Genomic DNA, 12316 nt, shown 5'->3' on the forward strand with positions numbered 1-12316 from the left:
AGACGGGAACGTTAACGAAACACACTACCGATATAGTATTAGACGCGTTTTTCCAACGATTAGCTCGTAGAATCGCATTAGCCAGCATATCGATATCATTCCGAACGGCGAGTTAGCTTCGACATTGTCGGTAATTGTTCGAATTATCGATTATACATACAAGCCCCGATCGACAATCATCGTAAAATCGCAAGTGCCAAAATCCGAACGAACGCAATGGACAGAGACGTTACCCAACGGGGTCCAAAATGAGTAACGTCGCGCCGAACAAAGGGAAGACGCGAACGGCTAATTTTTTTCTGTTTTTCGTTTTGCGAGTATATACAGGAAACGGCAGTATTGCTGCTAGCTACGTAGCAATCGCGTAGTCGTCTCGCTTTAACGGAACATCTCCCTCGCCCTTTCTCCGTTTCTCGGGTGAGCGCTTGTTCGTTTCTCTGTCGCGGAACATCTCTAGAAACCCGAGGTCCGAGAGAGCTGGCCAGCCAGGATTTCGTCTTTTTTGTCCTGCGCCTTTTCAAAGAGCGCGCTCAAGGAGAAACGGACGAGGACCGTATTTCGTTACACGGTAACGATCGATCAACGTGACCGCACGACCGCACCGGCGGTACGGGCGAGCCGAGGCGAAGCGAGACGAAGCGAGGCGAAACGAGACGGGACGATACGGGACGGGACGGATCTGGGCGGTTACGGGACGGGAGGGACGAGAGACGCCGAGCGACCAGACCAGACGAGAAGGGGGCGCGGTCAAGATGGGGATCGGTAGAGACGAAATCGAGAGACGACGGCTCGCACGGGGTAGAGAGAGTACGATGCATCGACTTGTATTCCGAAAACACTGACGACCATGTGGACGCATGCGGACGTTAGGCTACGCAGTCACTAATGCGAACCTCCGCCGACGACTCCTATATAATTTTACCCGTCTCACTCGTGGAACCTTGGAAAAATGGGCAGAGGGGGAAGTTGCGGGAAACAAGGGAAACAAGCCGCGATCTTTTTTGTGTGCTCTATTCGTAGGATCCTCGGAATAAAAATGAAAGTCACGGAGGGCACTTGGTTTTTTTTTCTTTTTTTTTTCCCTCTCTCTCGACCGGACGAAGGAAACTAGGCTCGATGATGTATCGATGGTCGATAATTTCGTCGATCGCGCGGATCTGCCGTTTTTCAGCGCTTTTGCGAATTTCACTGGGCTCGATTTCTCAAAAGTAAATTGGAACTCGTGCGCGCGCGCGCGCGACAAACTAACTACTCGCGGAAGAATGTTTATTTTTGTAGGAAAAGCTCGCGTATTTTTCTGATACCTCGGAAGGTTCGCGTTCAAAATAGTCGTGAAAGAAAGAGAGGGAGAGAATGAGAGTGAGAGTGAGAGAGAGAAAAGAAATAATTCGAGAGAGTAATTCAGAGATAAAGGGTAATGATGTACAGGATGTTCCAAAATGTGTAATTCGAGCCGAATTATCAGTGGTGACTTTTTTATAAAATAGAATTTTTTTTAGTACGAACCTTCTGTATCGGCGAGAGTCGAATTTGAAAACGCGAGGAGCGCGCGCACGCTTGAATCGAGATCCGTCGAATCGAAGGATTCGGAGCAACGCGCGTTCCTCTCTCGCTTGTCTCGAAAATCGATCATTTGGAAAACGAAAGTTCGTACAAAGTGAAATCGATTAGGTATTTCGAATCGCGTTACGTGTTTCGGGACACCCTGTATTTCTAACGCGTACTGCATTTGACACGGCACGCATCGACGCCCGACGCCCGACGCACACGAGGCGCAATCGTGCGCCTTCCAGCCGGTCGATAGCAAATACATTTCCTGGTTATAGATTGCCCGTACGGTAGAGGGTTAAACCTCATCCACTGATGGATATTTATACGACGTGGAAGGAAGGAGGGCATTATTGTACCTCGTTGAAACCCCCGTTGAACACGTTATATAATATGACGTCGACATTAGGTAATTAGGAAGCGTCGCGAGCAGAAACGTTGTCTCGCTGTCTTTGAAAAGGTTTCATTCGTTGGTTTGTCGGTTTCTTCTCTTCTTTTCCTCCTTTATTCCGCGAACGAAGAAGAACTCGAACGTTACTTTTACATTCCAAAACGTTCGACCTCGAAACTATCGAAGAGCGAACGCCATCGATTATCTTCTGCTTCGAAATCACCTTTGCCGAACAAAAGTACGAGCTTCGAAAATATGGGAAATTCTTTCGCGCCAAGTATTTTGAAACGACATCGTTGTTTCGAGTCTAGCATCGTTCTCTTTCTTCGAGGCGACGTAGCCGATTCGCGAATGCCCATGCACGGTGATCTCGAACAAGGGTTGCAACGTGTTCCGTTCTATTTCGTGCGTGGAAATTTGCGAAGCTGCTTCGTAAATTCGTGCCGGTGCACAGGCCCGCTCGAGTAGCAGCGGTTCGTTCCCGGCACTTACCCTTCGTCGTCCATCTCGACCGAGCATTTCCGCCCCGCTGTTTTTGCTCGTTCAAAGGGAACGGACCTCTTAGCGCCAAAGCAGAGGGAAGCAAAACGGATACAGGGCCTAAATACAGTTACTTAGAGCGTAGTATTTATCGTCGACGGGAGGCAACGTTTCGATGCGCGACTAGCGTTCGTTCGTTCGTTCGTTCGTTCGTTCGCTCGTTCGCTCTTTCGCTCGCTCCGTTGTACATAAACAAAGTACAGTTACCAACTACTAGATTTTAACTTCCACAAAAGTTTCCTAAAATTGCCTGCAAACTTCGGTTTTTGGTGGATCGGGAATACCCACCGTTGATTTTCGTAAACGAGACTGGAATTTAAACAAGAAGGAAAAAGAGCGGTAGTTGCAAAAACATTACAACGATCGTCGTGGTCTTTTGTTTTTCCTTTTCGTTGGTCGGGTTTTGTCTCTTCGGTTTCTTCGTAATTTACCATCGGGGAAACGTAGCCTTCTACGTTTCACCTGATCCGTTGTACGGTGCGTCCCAGAACGCGCGTTACCGTGGAGTTCCGTTTAAACGTTGTCGGGACACGAGTTCGTAACGCGAACTACCGAATAGAATTTTCGTTCGGTACGCTCGCGTTCCGTGAATTCGTTCGATCGATCGTCCCGAAGACAAAGGTTTCTCGTATTCTGGGACACCCCGTATATTTTTCCGTAGATCGTTAACCGCTTACTATGCAAAGGGGTACACTCTCATAGAATTCGATTGCGATGTGTCGAAAGAAAAGGGGCCTCGCGAGCGCACAAAACTCTGGTCGCTCGGCGAGACGGTCGAATGTCAAGCAGCACCGATAGGATCGAGCAACGCCTTAAAATTTTTTCGTCTCGCGTAACGAGAATCGACGCCAAACGGTGTCTCCCCGTCGAGCGTGTTACGTCATGGAAAATGCACGACGAAATTCGAACGCGGTGTTCGTGCCGAAAGCGAGCGACACTTTGTACGTGCCAAACCGCGGAGACGGTGCTCCGCGCGCTGCAGTTTCCCATCTCCACCAGTATCCACCAGTCTCCACCAGTCTCCACCAGTCTCCACTAGTGTTTTCCTTTGCTCGAGAACCTTTGCGGACGTTAAACGATGGACTCGCCTTTCCGTGTCAGTATTACTTTTTGCATTTAGATCGCGCGATCCGTTTCTTTCGATCGAACGGCCGTGCGCGCGTGCGCGCGCGCGTTCTTCGACGTTACCGTCTTCTTAAAAAATCCAGGGAAGATTAGGTAAAGGAAACGACGTTGAACGACATCGTATAGGGTAGATAAGACGCTAGAACCGCGGTTCGTGGTTGCTGGTTGTTCGGTGTCTGGAGACGCTCGATTCTTTTTTCTTTTTCGCGATCCTTGGCCCTTCTCAGGAAACGCTTTCGATTTAGAATCTCGCTCGCACACTCCGACAGAAATTTCATCTTCGTTCCTGCTGACCCGACGCGTTTATTTATCCGACCGTTCTGGTTTAGAACGGCTCGGCGAGAGATCCTAACGCGTACACGTATACAGGGTGTATCAAAATACGCGAAACGACCGAAGAAGAAGGGATTCTGGAAAGAATAAATACGCAAATGTGGAATAAAAGTTTTTCGTTGGACGAAGCTTCCGTTCGTCGAGACGATCGATCTTGAAAATACGCGGGCCACACTTGCGCACTCGGCTAAGAAAGCTACTTGTCCGGACCTCTCGTATCCCTCCGACCAAGATTCGTTTCTCGCTCCGTCAGCAATGTTTTTTCCCGTTAACGCGCGCGCCTGACCCTGTGTACCTCCGAAATCGTTTTCCTCGAAGAACGAGCAAATTTTACTCCACATTCGCGATTCGTTTCTTTCGCGATCGATCGTCTTCGTTCGAGTTCGTACTCGGTATTCTGGAACGCACCGAACGGAGGATAGAAAGAAAATCGAGGATACGCGGCATGTGCGGTCGTTCCGGTAATTCTTTATTTTACGTTGCATTCGATGAATGCATATATACATATATATCTGTACGTCCCGAGCGATTATTATTTTCTCTTACCCCGTGTTTACCATTCCTTTACTTTTATTTTTCTTTGTCCCGTTGTCCGCAAAAGTCTGTTGTTTGATCGTCGTTAGTTGGCGAGAACAAAAAGGCGGTATATTTACTCTGTAACAAAAACGTGCTTCCTCCGTAAGCGGGTACGAGAAAAGTCTGGCATGAAATATTTTGTCCTACGTCGCGTGTAATAACGAACTATAACGTAAATATACGGTCAAGCTTCTTCTTAATTCACGGAGATGCGTGTGTGCGCGCGTGTTTTGTTTAACGAAAAAAACGAAAAAAAGAGACAGAGAGAATCTGTGTGTGCTCGAACGTGCCTCGCCCTCCACTATACTTACGAACGTACTTTTGTGCGTACACAAAAGCTCGATTCACGTTCGACAGGGCAACCGAGCGAGACGAACGGAATCTAAAGGCCGAGAGAAAGAGAAACAGAGCGGGTAAGATAAGGGAGCACAAAGTATACCACTTTCGATGAGTGATACCCGACCGGTAGGGGGGTTACCTCCCTAGTTCTCCTTCGAAATTAAACTAAATTTCCCGATGTTTTCGCGTCATCGTCGAGATTCTACCGGTTGCCCGTTTACCGTGAATCAGCCTTCGAAGAATCACCGGCGCTTTACACGCGCGCGTACACACCTTTATAGTTCACTACTGTTAACTCGGCCTTAAACAAAATGACGTAAACTGCCTCAAATTATTTAATATATAACGAGCTAGCGCCCCCGCTACTTTGACTGAATACAAAGCCTAATCTCCTGTATAATTATACATACATATTATATGTATGTACACGTATATATGTATGTATACGTATACGTATACGTATATATGTGTATCTATACGTATACGTATACGCGTATATGTGTATGTATATGTATATGTACATGTATATGTATATACACACGTATATGTATATATATTACCATTATTATTATTATTCTTATTATTCTTATTATTATTATTCTTCTTCTTATTATTATTATTAACGCTCATGTTGCGATTGCGCGAGCACGCGCGCACGCGAGTGAACGCGATCGCACAGAGAGAAGAAAAGGTAACGGGGAAAGAAGGGATGCGTGTGTGTAGATAATGATCGATCGAAAAGAATGTGTACAGAAAGTGAGAGAGAAAGAGAGAGAGAGAGAGAGAACACGCAGCGTGTAACGAATTTCTAAACGAAAATTGTTCGCGAACGCCGCTGGATTAGAGGAGGACGCGTAAAGAGCGTATATATCGATCCAAACCCGGTAACGTTAACTCCTCGTTTATCGTGATATAGGATTTATCGGTTGGAAAGGAGAAACGTTCTTTCCGCTGGCGAGACGAGGACAGGTGAGGAGGGTAGATTGAGCGAGGAAGGGAGAAGCGGGCGAAGAGAGAGGGAGAGGGAGAGGGGTCGAGGCCGTCGCGACGTACCAAACGACGAGATCTCGTTGCTCTCGCGAGACACACACGAGATGCTTCGGATAAGCGAGGAGGAACGCTCGAAGGTACTGTAGATGCACGGTAAAGCGGATGAAGAAGGATGCGAAGAGACGAGTTCGAAAGGAAGATTTAGTTTTGCCACGATTGAAGAGAGAGAGAGAGCGAGGGGTGGGGTGGGGTGGGGTAGGGTTGGGAGTAGAGGGCTGACAATTCGACCACCGGGCGGTACCTGCACCCGGTGGAGAAGAAAGCTCCGGGGTGTGCGATGCACAGACCTCGGTGGTGTCGTGTCTCGTGTCTCGTGTCTCGAAATCGTCAACGTTCCTCTCGGCTCGAGCTTTTAGAAAGACGCGACTGGATGTTTCGAAGGACACGGTAGTGTTCGTTCTTGCATTATACGGGCACGCGGAATATACACGACAATAAGGATCGTAGACCGTCGAACACGATCCATGCACCTCACCAGAAGAGAGTTAATCGAGAAACGGACGAACTCCTACGGCTTTTATGGCTCCGCTCGTAAAGATATACCCAAGGCTTTTTCTGTGGAACTCGGGACCCCTCTGAACACCCGGTCCAGGAACACTGGGGCAGAAACGCCGACGAAGTAGGTAGACAGGCGAGAGGGCGGTAAGGCAGGTACGTGGTTAAAGGTAAAGCTCCTCTTGCAAAGGGACGTGCGAGCGAGCGAGCGAGCTAAGCGAGCTAAGCGAGCCGTGTGGCAGCCGTTGCTGGCAGGTAGTTGCGCCGGAAAGCACCGGCCGAGTATAAAGCGACCCGAAGCCATTTTTGATCCACCGATCCTCTTCTACTTCCAGTCGGGGGCCCGAATTACAATGTGCTTGACCGTGGGTGTACCTCCTCCCTTCTCGGCTCTAACGCGAATTTTTCTTAAATCGCCTCCTCGATCTCGCGATGAATGATCTCTCGATCCCCCCCCCCCCTCCCCCACCCCTACGGGCCGGAGAAAGAGAGGACTGCTGGCTCCCCACTCTCCGATTGAAAAGCTATGCTTAAAAAGCACGGAGCGCACTTAACAATGACCCGGTTCCTCTGACGCGCCGAATTGTTCGCGTACCGAAAGTACACCGGCCGATTCGGCAAATACACATAACGCACGCTATATCGCGCTATTCTTTGTACGCGCGTCGGCTCGCACACCCGGTTCTATACACGTACACGCACGCTCGATCCCGACCCCGGTAATTCTTTATCCCCGTAATTCGCTTCGAGTTACCGAGTCCTTTTTGAACGCCGCTTCGACCGAAGTTCTTTCATTTTCTTATTTTTCCTCCAGTTCGTATTCGAGAGCTTTTCAAACTTCGCCTTTTACGGAGAGTATCCGCGAGTATTTCTCCGAATCGCATACATCCAGTCGTTCCGTGAATAAGTTTCCTTTCCAGCGACAATATATAGTTTTAGTAACGATCGATCGATTTGTTTAATTCTCCTGGAATCCATTCGCCGAGTTTGGACGCATTCCCGTATTTCTTTCTACGATTCCTTTGACCGTTAAACGCGGCTCTGCGTCGACCGAAGCCTTAAGTGCTTCGTCATCGAAGCCTACTGGCTGTTTCGATGTTGGTTTTCGGGGATTTAGAAACCAACGTCGACGGTTTCGCACCTGTGAAACGTCTCTCTGTATACCGTCGCGAATGTGTTTTTGTTTTTTTGTTTTTTAACTTTCATAAATTTCAACCTTCGCGCACGCTCGATTCGATAGTTTTTTACGAAAACAAAGTGCACGCTTCGAACACCGAATCGACATTGGGACAAAGAGACTCGTTTCGACGTAAGTAAGAAACGACGTTACTTATGGTTCGATATCTTTTAAAACGTTGAGCAACGAATGCTTCGGATACGGTACTTTTCGTTTTGAAATTGGTGCCCGCTTTTATAAGTTGTATTTTCGATGCCTCGGTATACGTGCACAGTTGGTTCGAATCTAGATCGCAGCGAGTACGGTCGTTTCGTACGCGCCAGGGGTTTCGATCTTTTGATAGTCAAACTCGAGGGGAGATAGCAGAAAGAGCGAGAAATGCAGAGGGAGGAGGCTCGATTCTGGAAAGCACCGTGCGCGGCCATAAAGAGGAGAGACGTCCATGTGTCACGAACGTCAGGATATTATGGGTTACTGTCTATGGATAGTCCCAGCGATTTGAAACGATGGACCACGCCCAAAATGCCTGCCATCTCCGTTTCGACAAACTTTCTCTCTCTCTCTCTCTCTCTCTCTCTCTCTCTCTCTCTCTCTCTCTCTCTCTCTCTCTCTCTCTCTCTCTCTCTCTCTCAACGATCGATCCTCTTTCCTCGCAACACAAACTGGCAAAAATTTACCACCGGTAAAAGTCGAACTACGAAACGGGACAGCCGAATACGCCCCTGGCTGGAGCGACTCGAGGCCTGTCTCTCCGACCAATCGATAACCACCTCCTGGTGCCTCTACGGTTTGACAGCCTTCGCGACATTTCTCTCCGTGGGTTATTTCTCTCTTCCTTTCCTATTTTTACGCGTCCACCGCTCGCCTATCGTCCTCCATCGCGTCTCCTTTCTTCTTTCACCTTTGCTTTCGTTCGCCCTGCCCCTGCCCCTGGCCGTGTCCCTGCCTCTGCCCCCGCCGCCGCAACATTTTCCTTCGTTCGTGTTTGCATTAAGTAGAGCGATTCCGAGCTCGGCGATACGATAGTCGAAAAATAAAAGTCGGTTTTTTTTCACCGAGGTACGATCGAAACGGAAGACCGAACAATTATGCGCGCCCGATTCTCGCCCACGTGCTCCTCTTCGATTAGTTGCCCCGTGTTCCGAATACTATATTGTTCGTCAGAAACGAATCGCTCGCACGCATTGGCTGTTCGCCACTTTCCATTGCTTCCGATGTCTTTGCAAATTTCGAATTTAGAGCCGACCACCGGGCTGTATCGCGATAGAAATTGTCAGTTTTGCCGTTCGATCGGCAAAGTTTAGCCACGTTGGTGTTACCCCGAGAGTTTGAAATTATTTAGAGACTCTCCCTGTACTCGCGCGAATATTTATAGATTTCCGGTTAACGATCGATAGCGATCATCGCCGATTGAGCCGAAAACAACCGTTACCGTACCGAGATTTCGTATGTATGCGATGGAAGAGGACGAAAGAGCAATTCGATTCTTTTTCCGTGGTTTTGCCATATTCCCACGTGTGCAACGCGCAGCGCGAAACGTATATTACGGCAGCCATTAAAAGCCCTGCCCTTGAAAAGCTCTCGAATAAACGGCTAGGTGGTCATTTTTTAGCGGTTCGTACGCGTCTTTTCGTATGCCTGGCATACGTGGATTCTTTAGGTGTTCGATCGGGAATACGTGTCTATTATCTGTTCGCCGGGGGAACGTTTACTTTGCTCGATCGTTTGTTAAAGTTCGAGTCGATGTCGTTTCTTTGCTCGGAGCTTAAACGAGCGTGTTTTCCATTGGCGTGCGCGAGAGGAGAGGTGGGTGGTGTATTTGGTCTACCCTTTTTGCGAAACGCGCCGCGTGTCGCCTCGTTTCCATCGTCTGAGCGCTCGGCGATGATCTTCCTCGGTTTCTCGAACGGGCACGGGACGGATGGACGGATGGACGGACTGACCGGCGGGTGTGCGGCGGGTGTGCGGGTGTGCGGGCGTGCGGGCGTGCGGGCGTGCGGGCGGTCGGGTAGAAAGACGATCCGGGGAAAGAGGGGGAGGGTTAAAGCTAGCTAACCAACTACTACACTACTGTATTATCGAAAAGGAAAAACAAAAAAAAGAACATACCTACGCATTTAAGATAATGTACAAGTCTCTAGTGTGATACATTTCTACGCTTATTCTCTAACTAGTAGTCATGAAGTCTAAAGTAAACGATACCTCGTTGTGGTTTGTAACGCGGATAAACGAAAACGTAGTTCTGTAATAGGATAAATAAAGAGAAAAAAAAAGCGAGCAAAAGTAAGGCAAAACGCTAAAAAAATGTAAGTAAATAAATACAAATAAAAGCAGACGTGTTACGATCAAAATCCGCTTAGGTTGACTTACAAAAAGAAAAAAATACAAAAGAGAATCACTCGCGAAAGGCGCCATTGTACCCGTAGAATGGAATTGTCCGGCGGCAGACGTCCTAATTAATCGCAAATATGTTAAAAATTATATAACCGAGCGTCAAATATCGTTCGACGCTCGACGAAAAAAAGCAAAATAAAATTACACTGAATAATAAAAGTACCAGAGAATACGTGAGAAGATTCGCGGATCCAAGAATCGGATGGATGGATGCGTTGATCCGGATGAATGGATGATTATTTCCCAAACACGTGTGTGGGTCGATCGATTTCGTCAAACGTATGTATGTGTGAGTTTACGCGCAGAGTATTTCGAGGATATAGTGTTCGGCATGTACATAATTCTGTATATACGAACGAATCACTGACTGTACAATACCACCCAAATATATTTATATTTCATGTTAAAACAATTTTCGATACGCTTTATTTTTCGCATTTGAGCTACAACGACGAAAACGTTGCACGAGAACTCAACTCCTTCCCTACGAAAATCACCGCGATGGAGAAACGATCGATCGAAACGATCGATATTTTACAACTTATTACTTCGCAACTGTGTAAAGATCGATTTCATTCTAGGTTGTCGATGGATTTCTCGGTTAAGATATGAAATTTTAATTTATTTAAATTCGTGTAAATAAATTACCAAAGGACAAATTCAAATACGGTCCACTGTCCGAATATCTTCGTTGCTCGTAATACGCCAACCGACAAGGGGTTCGAAAGAAAGAGGCGTTTGTGCCTCCCCGGCTGAGTCTCCTATCGCGAAACTGGACGGAAAACGGGAAAGAAGGGGAAAGTAGGGGCCCGTAACAGTGATTTCCAGAGAACTGAATCGACAGATTTTACTAACGGCAATATGACGCGTGCGTATCGTCAAGGAGAACCAGTCCACCGGCTCGTGTACGGAGTTTAATGATCACCGGGAGAGTCTTCTTATTTTCGTTGCATCGCTGTCTCTTCCGTTTTCCTTATTCCACTGGATTGCGTAACGCACGCGTCAAATAAATTATGCGAGGCGATCCTGGCGGTTCGCGCGCCACACGTGGAATTACGTTCCGTTCTCTAACCCTCTCGGGCCGGAATTAATTCTACGAGCGGAAGATATATAATTACCGGTTGAAAAATATTAGCATAGATCTTAAACGAATCAAAGATTAAAACAGAAACAAGAGTTTTCTATCGTGTAGTTGCACCGACACAATAATTGCTCGTGAAATTATCAGTACCCACTAATTACGTGCAACTTTTCATTCGTCCTCTCGTCGATGTTTGCACGAAAGAATTTGAAAATTGTGCGTATCCACGACGTGCGTATTTTAAAACGCTCTGTACGCGACAGAGATCTTTTAACCTGCGAGCCTGTAACATTCGAACTGAATAAACTTGCATGCGTAAGGTGCGCGACCCGGCACAATGAAATACAGGAACCACGGCTTCCTGGTGCAATTTCAGCTTTTGTCGTCGTTATTTTTGTCACGGTATATTTCCATTCTATTTAATATTCCTTCGTTCCGGACGACACTAATCATTGTTTCTTTTTTTCCATCTTGCGCACGCGCGCGTTCCTTACGTGCCAATAATGTTTTTACGCTCACGGCCAACATTTTCTGGAAACGATTTCTAGAGGTATCGAAGCGAGAGCGCCGACAACGCGATTAAACAGGGCCCAGCATAAATACGATGACTCTACGATTCTTTGTTATTCATGATATTCCGGCGAATACGCCGCTTTCCGTAGTATAGTTCCCGTGACGTCATTAGTCTTCCATTGTATTCGATGACACGCTTCAGACCGAACTTCGATATATGAAATTATGGTTGCCTTGGGAATTGTGGGTTACTTATACGCGTAAAGCATCGCGGACGTGCATCGAAAACTTGGTGAAACTTTCAAGAATTTTCTCGAAGAACGGTACTTTGCCTTTTCATTATTTGCGCGGATCTCACGAATTTCTACAAAGATGAAATTGCAGCAAAAATGGAGTACGTTACGATATTTTTCGACGAAAAAAATGCGATTCAAGTTTGCAACGAATAAGACTGTATTTAATTTTTTCCTTATTGGAAAAAATAGAGAAAAAGTTCAATTTACCTTTTTCATATAGAAATTGATTCTCCTTTTCAATAGTTCAAACGCGATTAGAAGGTTTTAAAAAGTATCGGTAGAAAAAAATTTTGAAATTTTGTTTCGATCATGATACTTTCCTTTACAGATCGAAATGTAAAAATAAATATCGTAAAATAAACGTCCTTTCGACAACTTTTAATTTAACATCGAGTATTTTACTCGTTTTCGAACGATCGATATCGCGTACGATATATAGAATTTCGAAGCTCGGAGCT

General features: G+C 46.8%; 1 protein-coding gene across 1 annotated transcript in view; it reads left to right on the forward strand.

Moving 5' to 3' along the window:
- LOC143146171 (uncharacterized) overlaps positions 1-6068 on the forward strand; it is a 9704-nt gene extending 3636 nt beyond the window's left edge. The window contains exon 1 of the mRNA XM_076310194.1: positions 1-6068. This exon is cut by the window's left edge and continues 3636 nt beyond it. The gene's annotated coding sequence lies outside the window, so the exon portion shown is untranslated.
- Positions 6069-12316: the final 6248 nt, after the last annotated feature.

Source organism: Ptiloglossa arizonensis, chromosome 4, assembly GCF_051014685.1.
Source record: "Ptiloglossa arizonensis isolate GNS036 chromosome 4, iyPtiAriz1_principal, whole genome shotgun sequence".
NCBI lineage: Eukaryota > Metazoa > Arthropoda > Insecta > Hymenoptera > Colletidae > Ptiloglossa > Ptiloglossa arizonensis.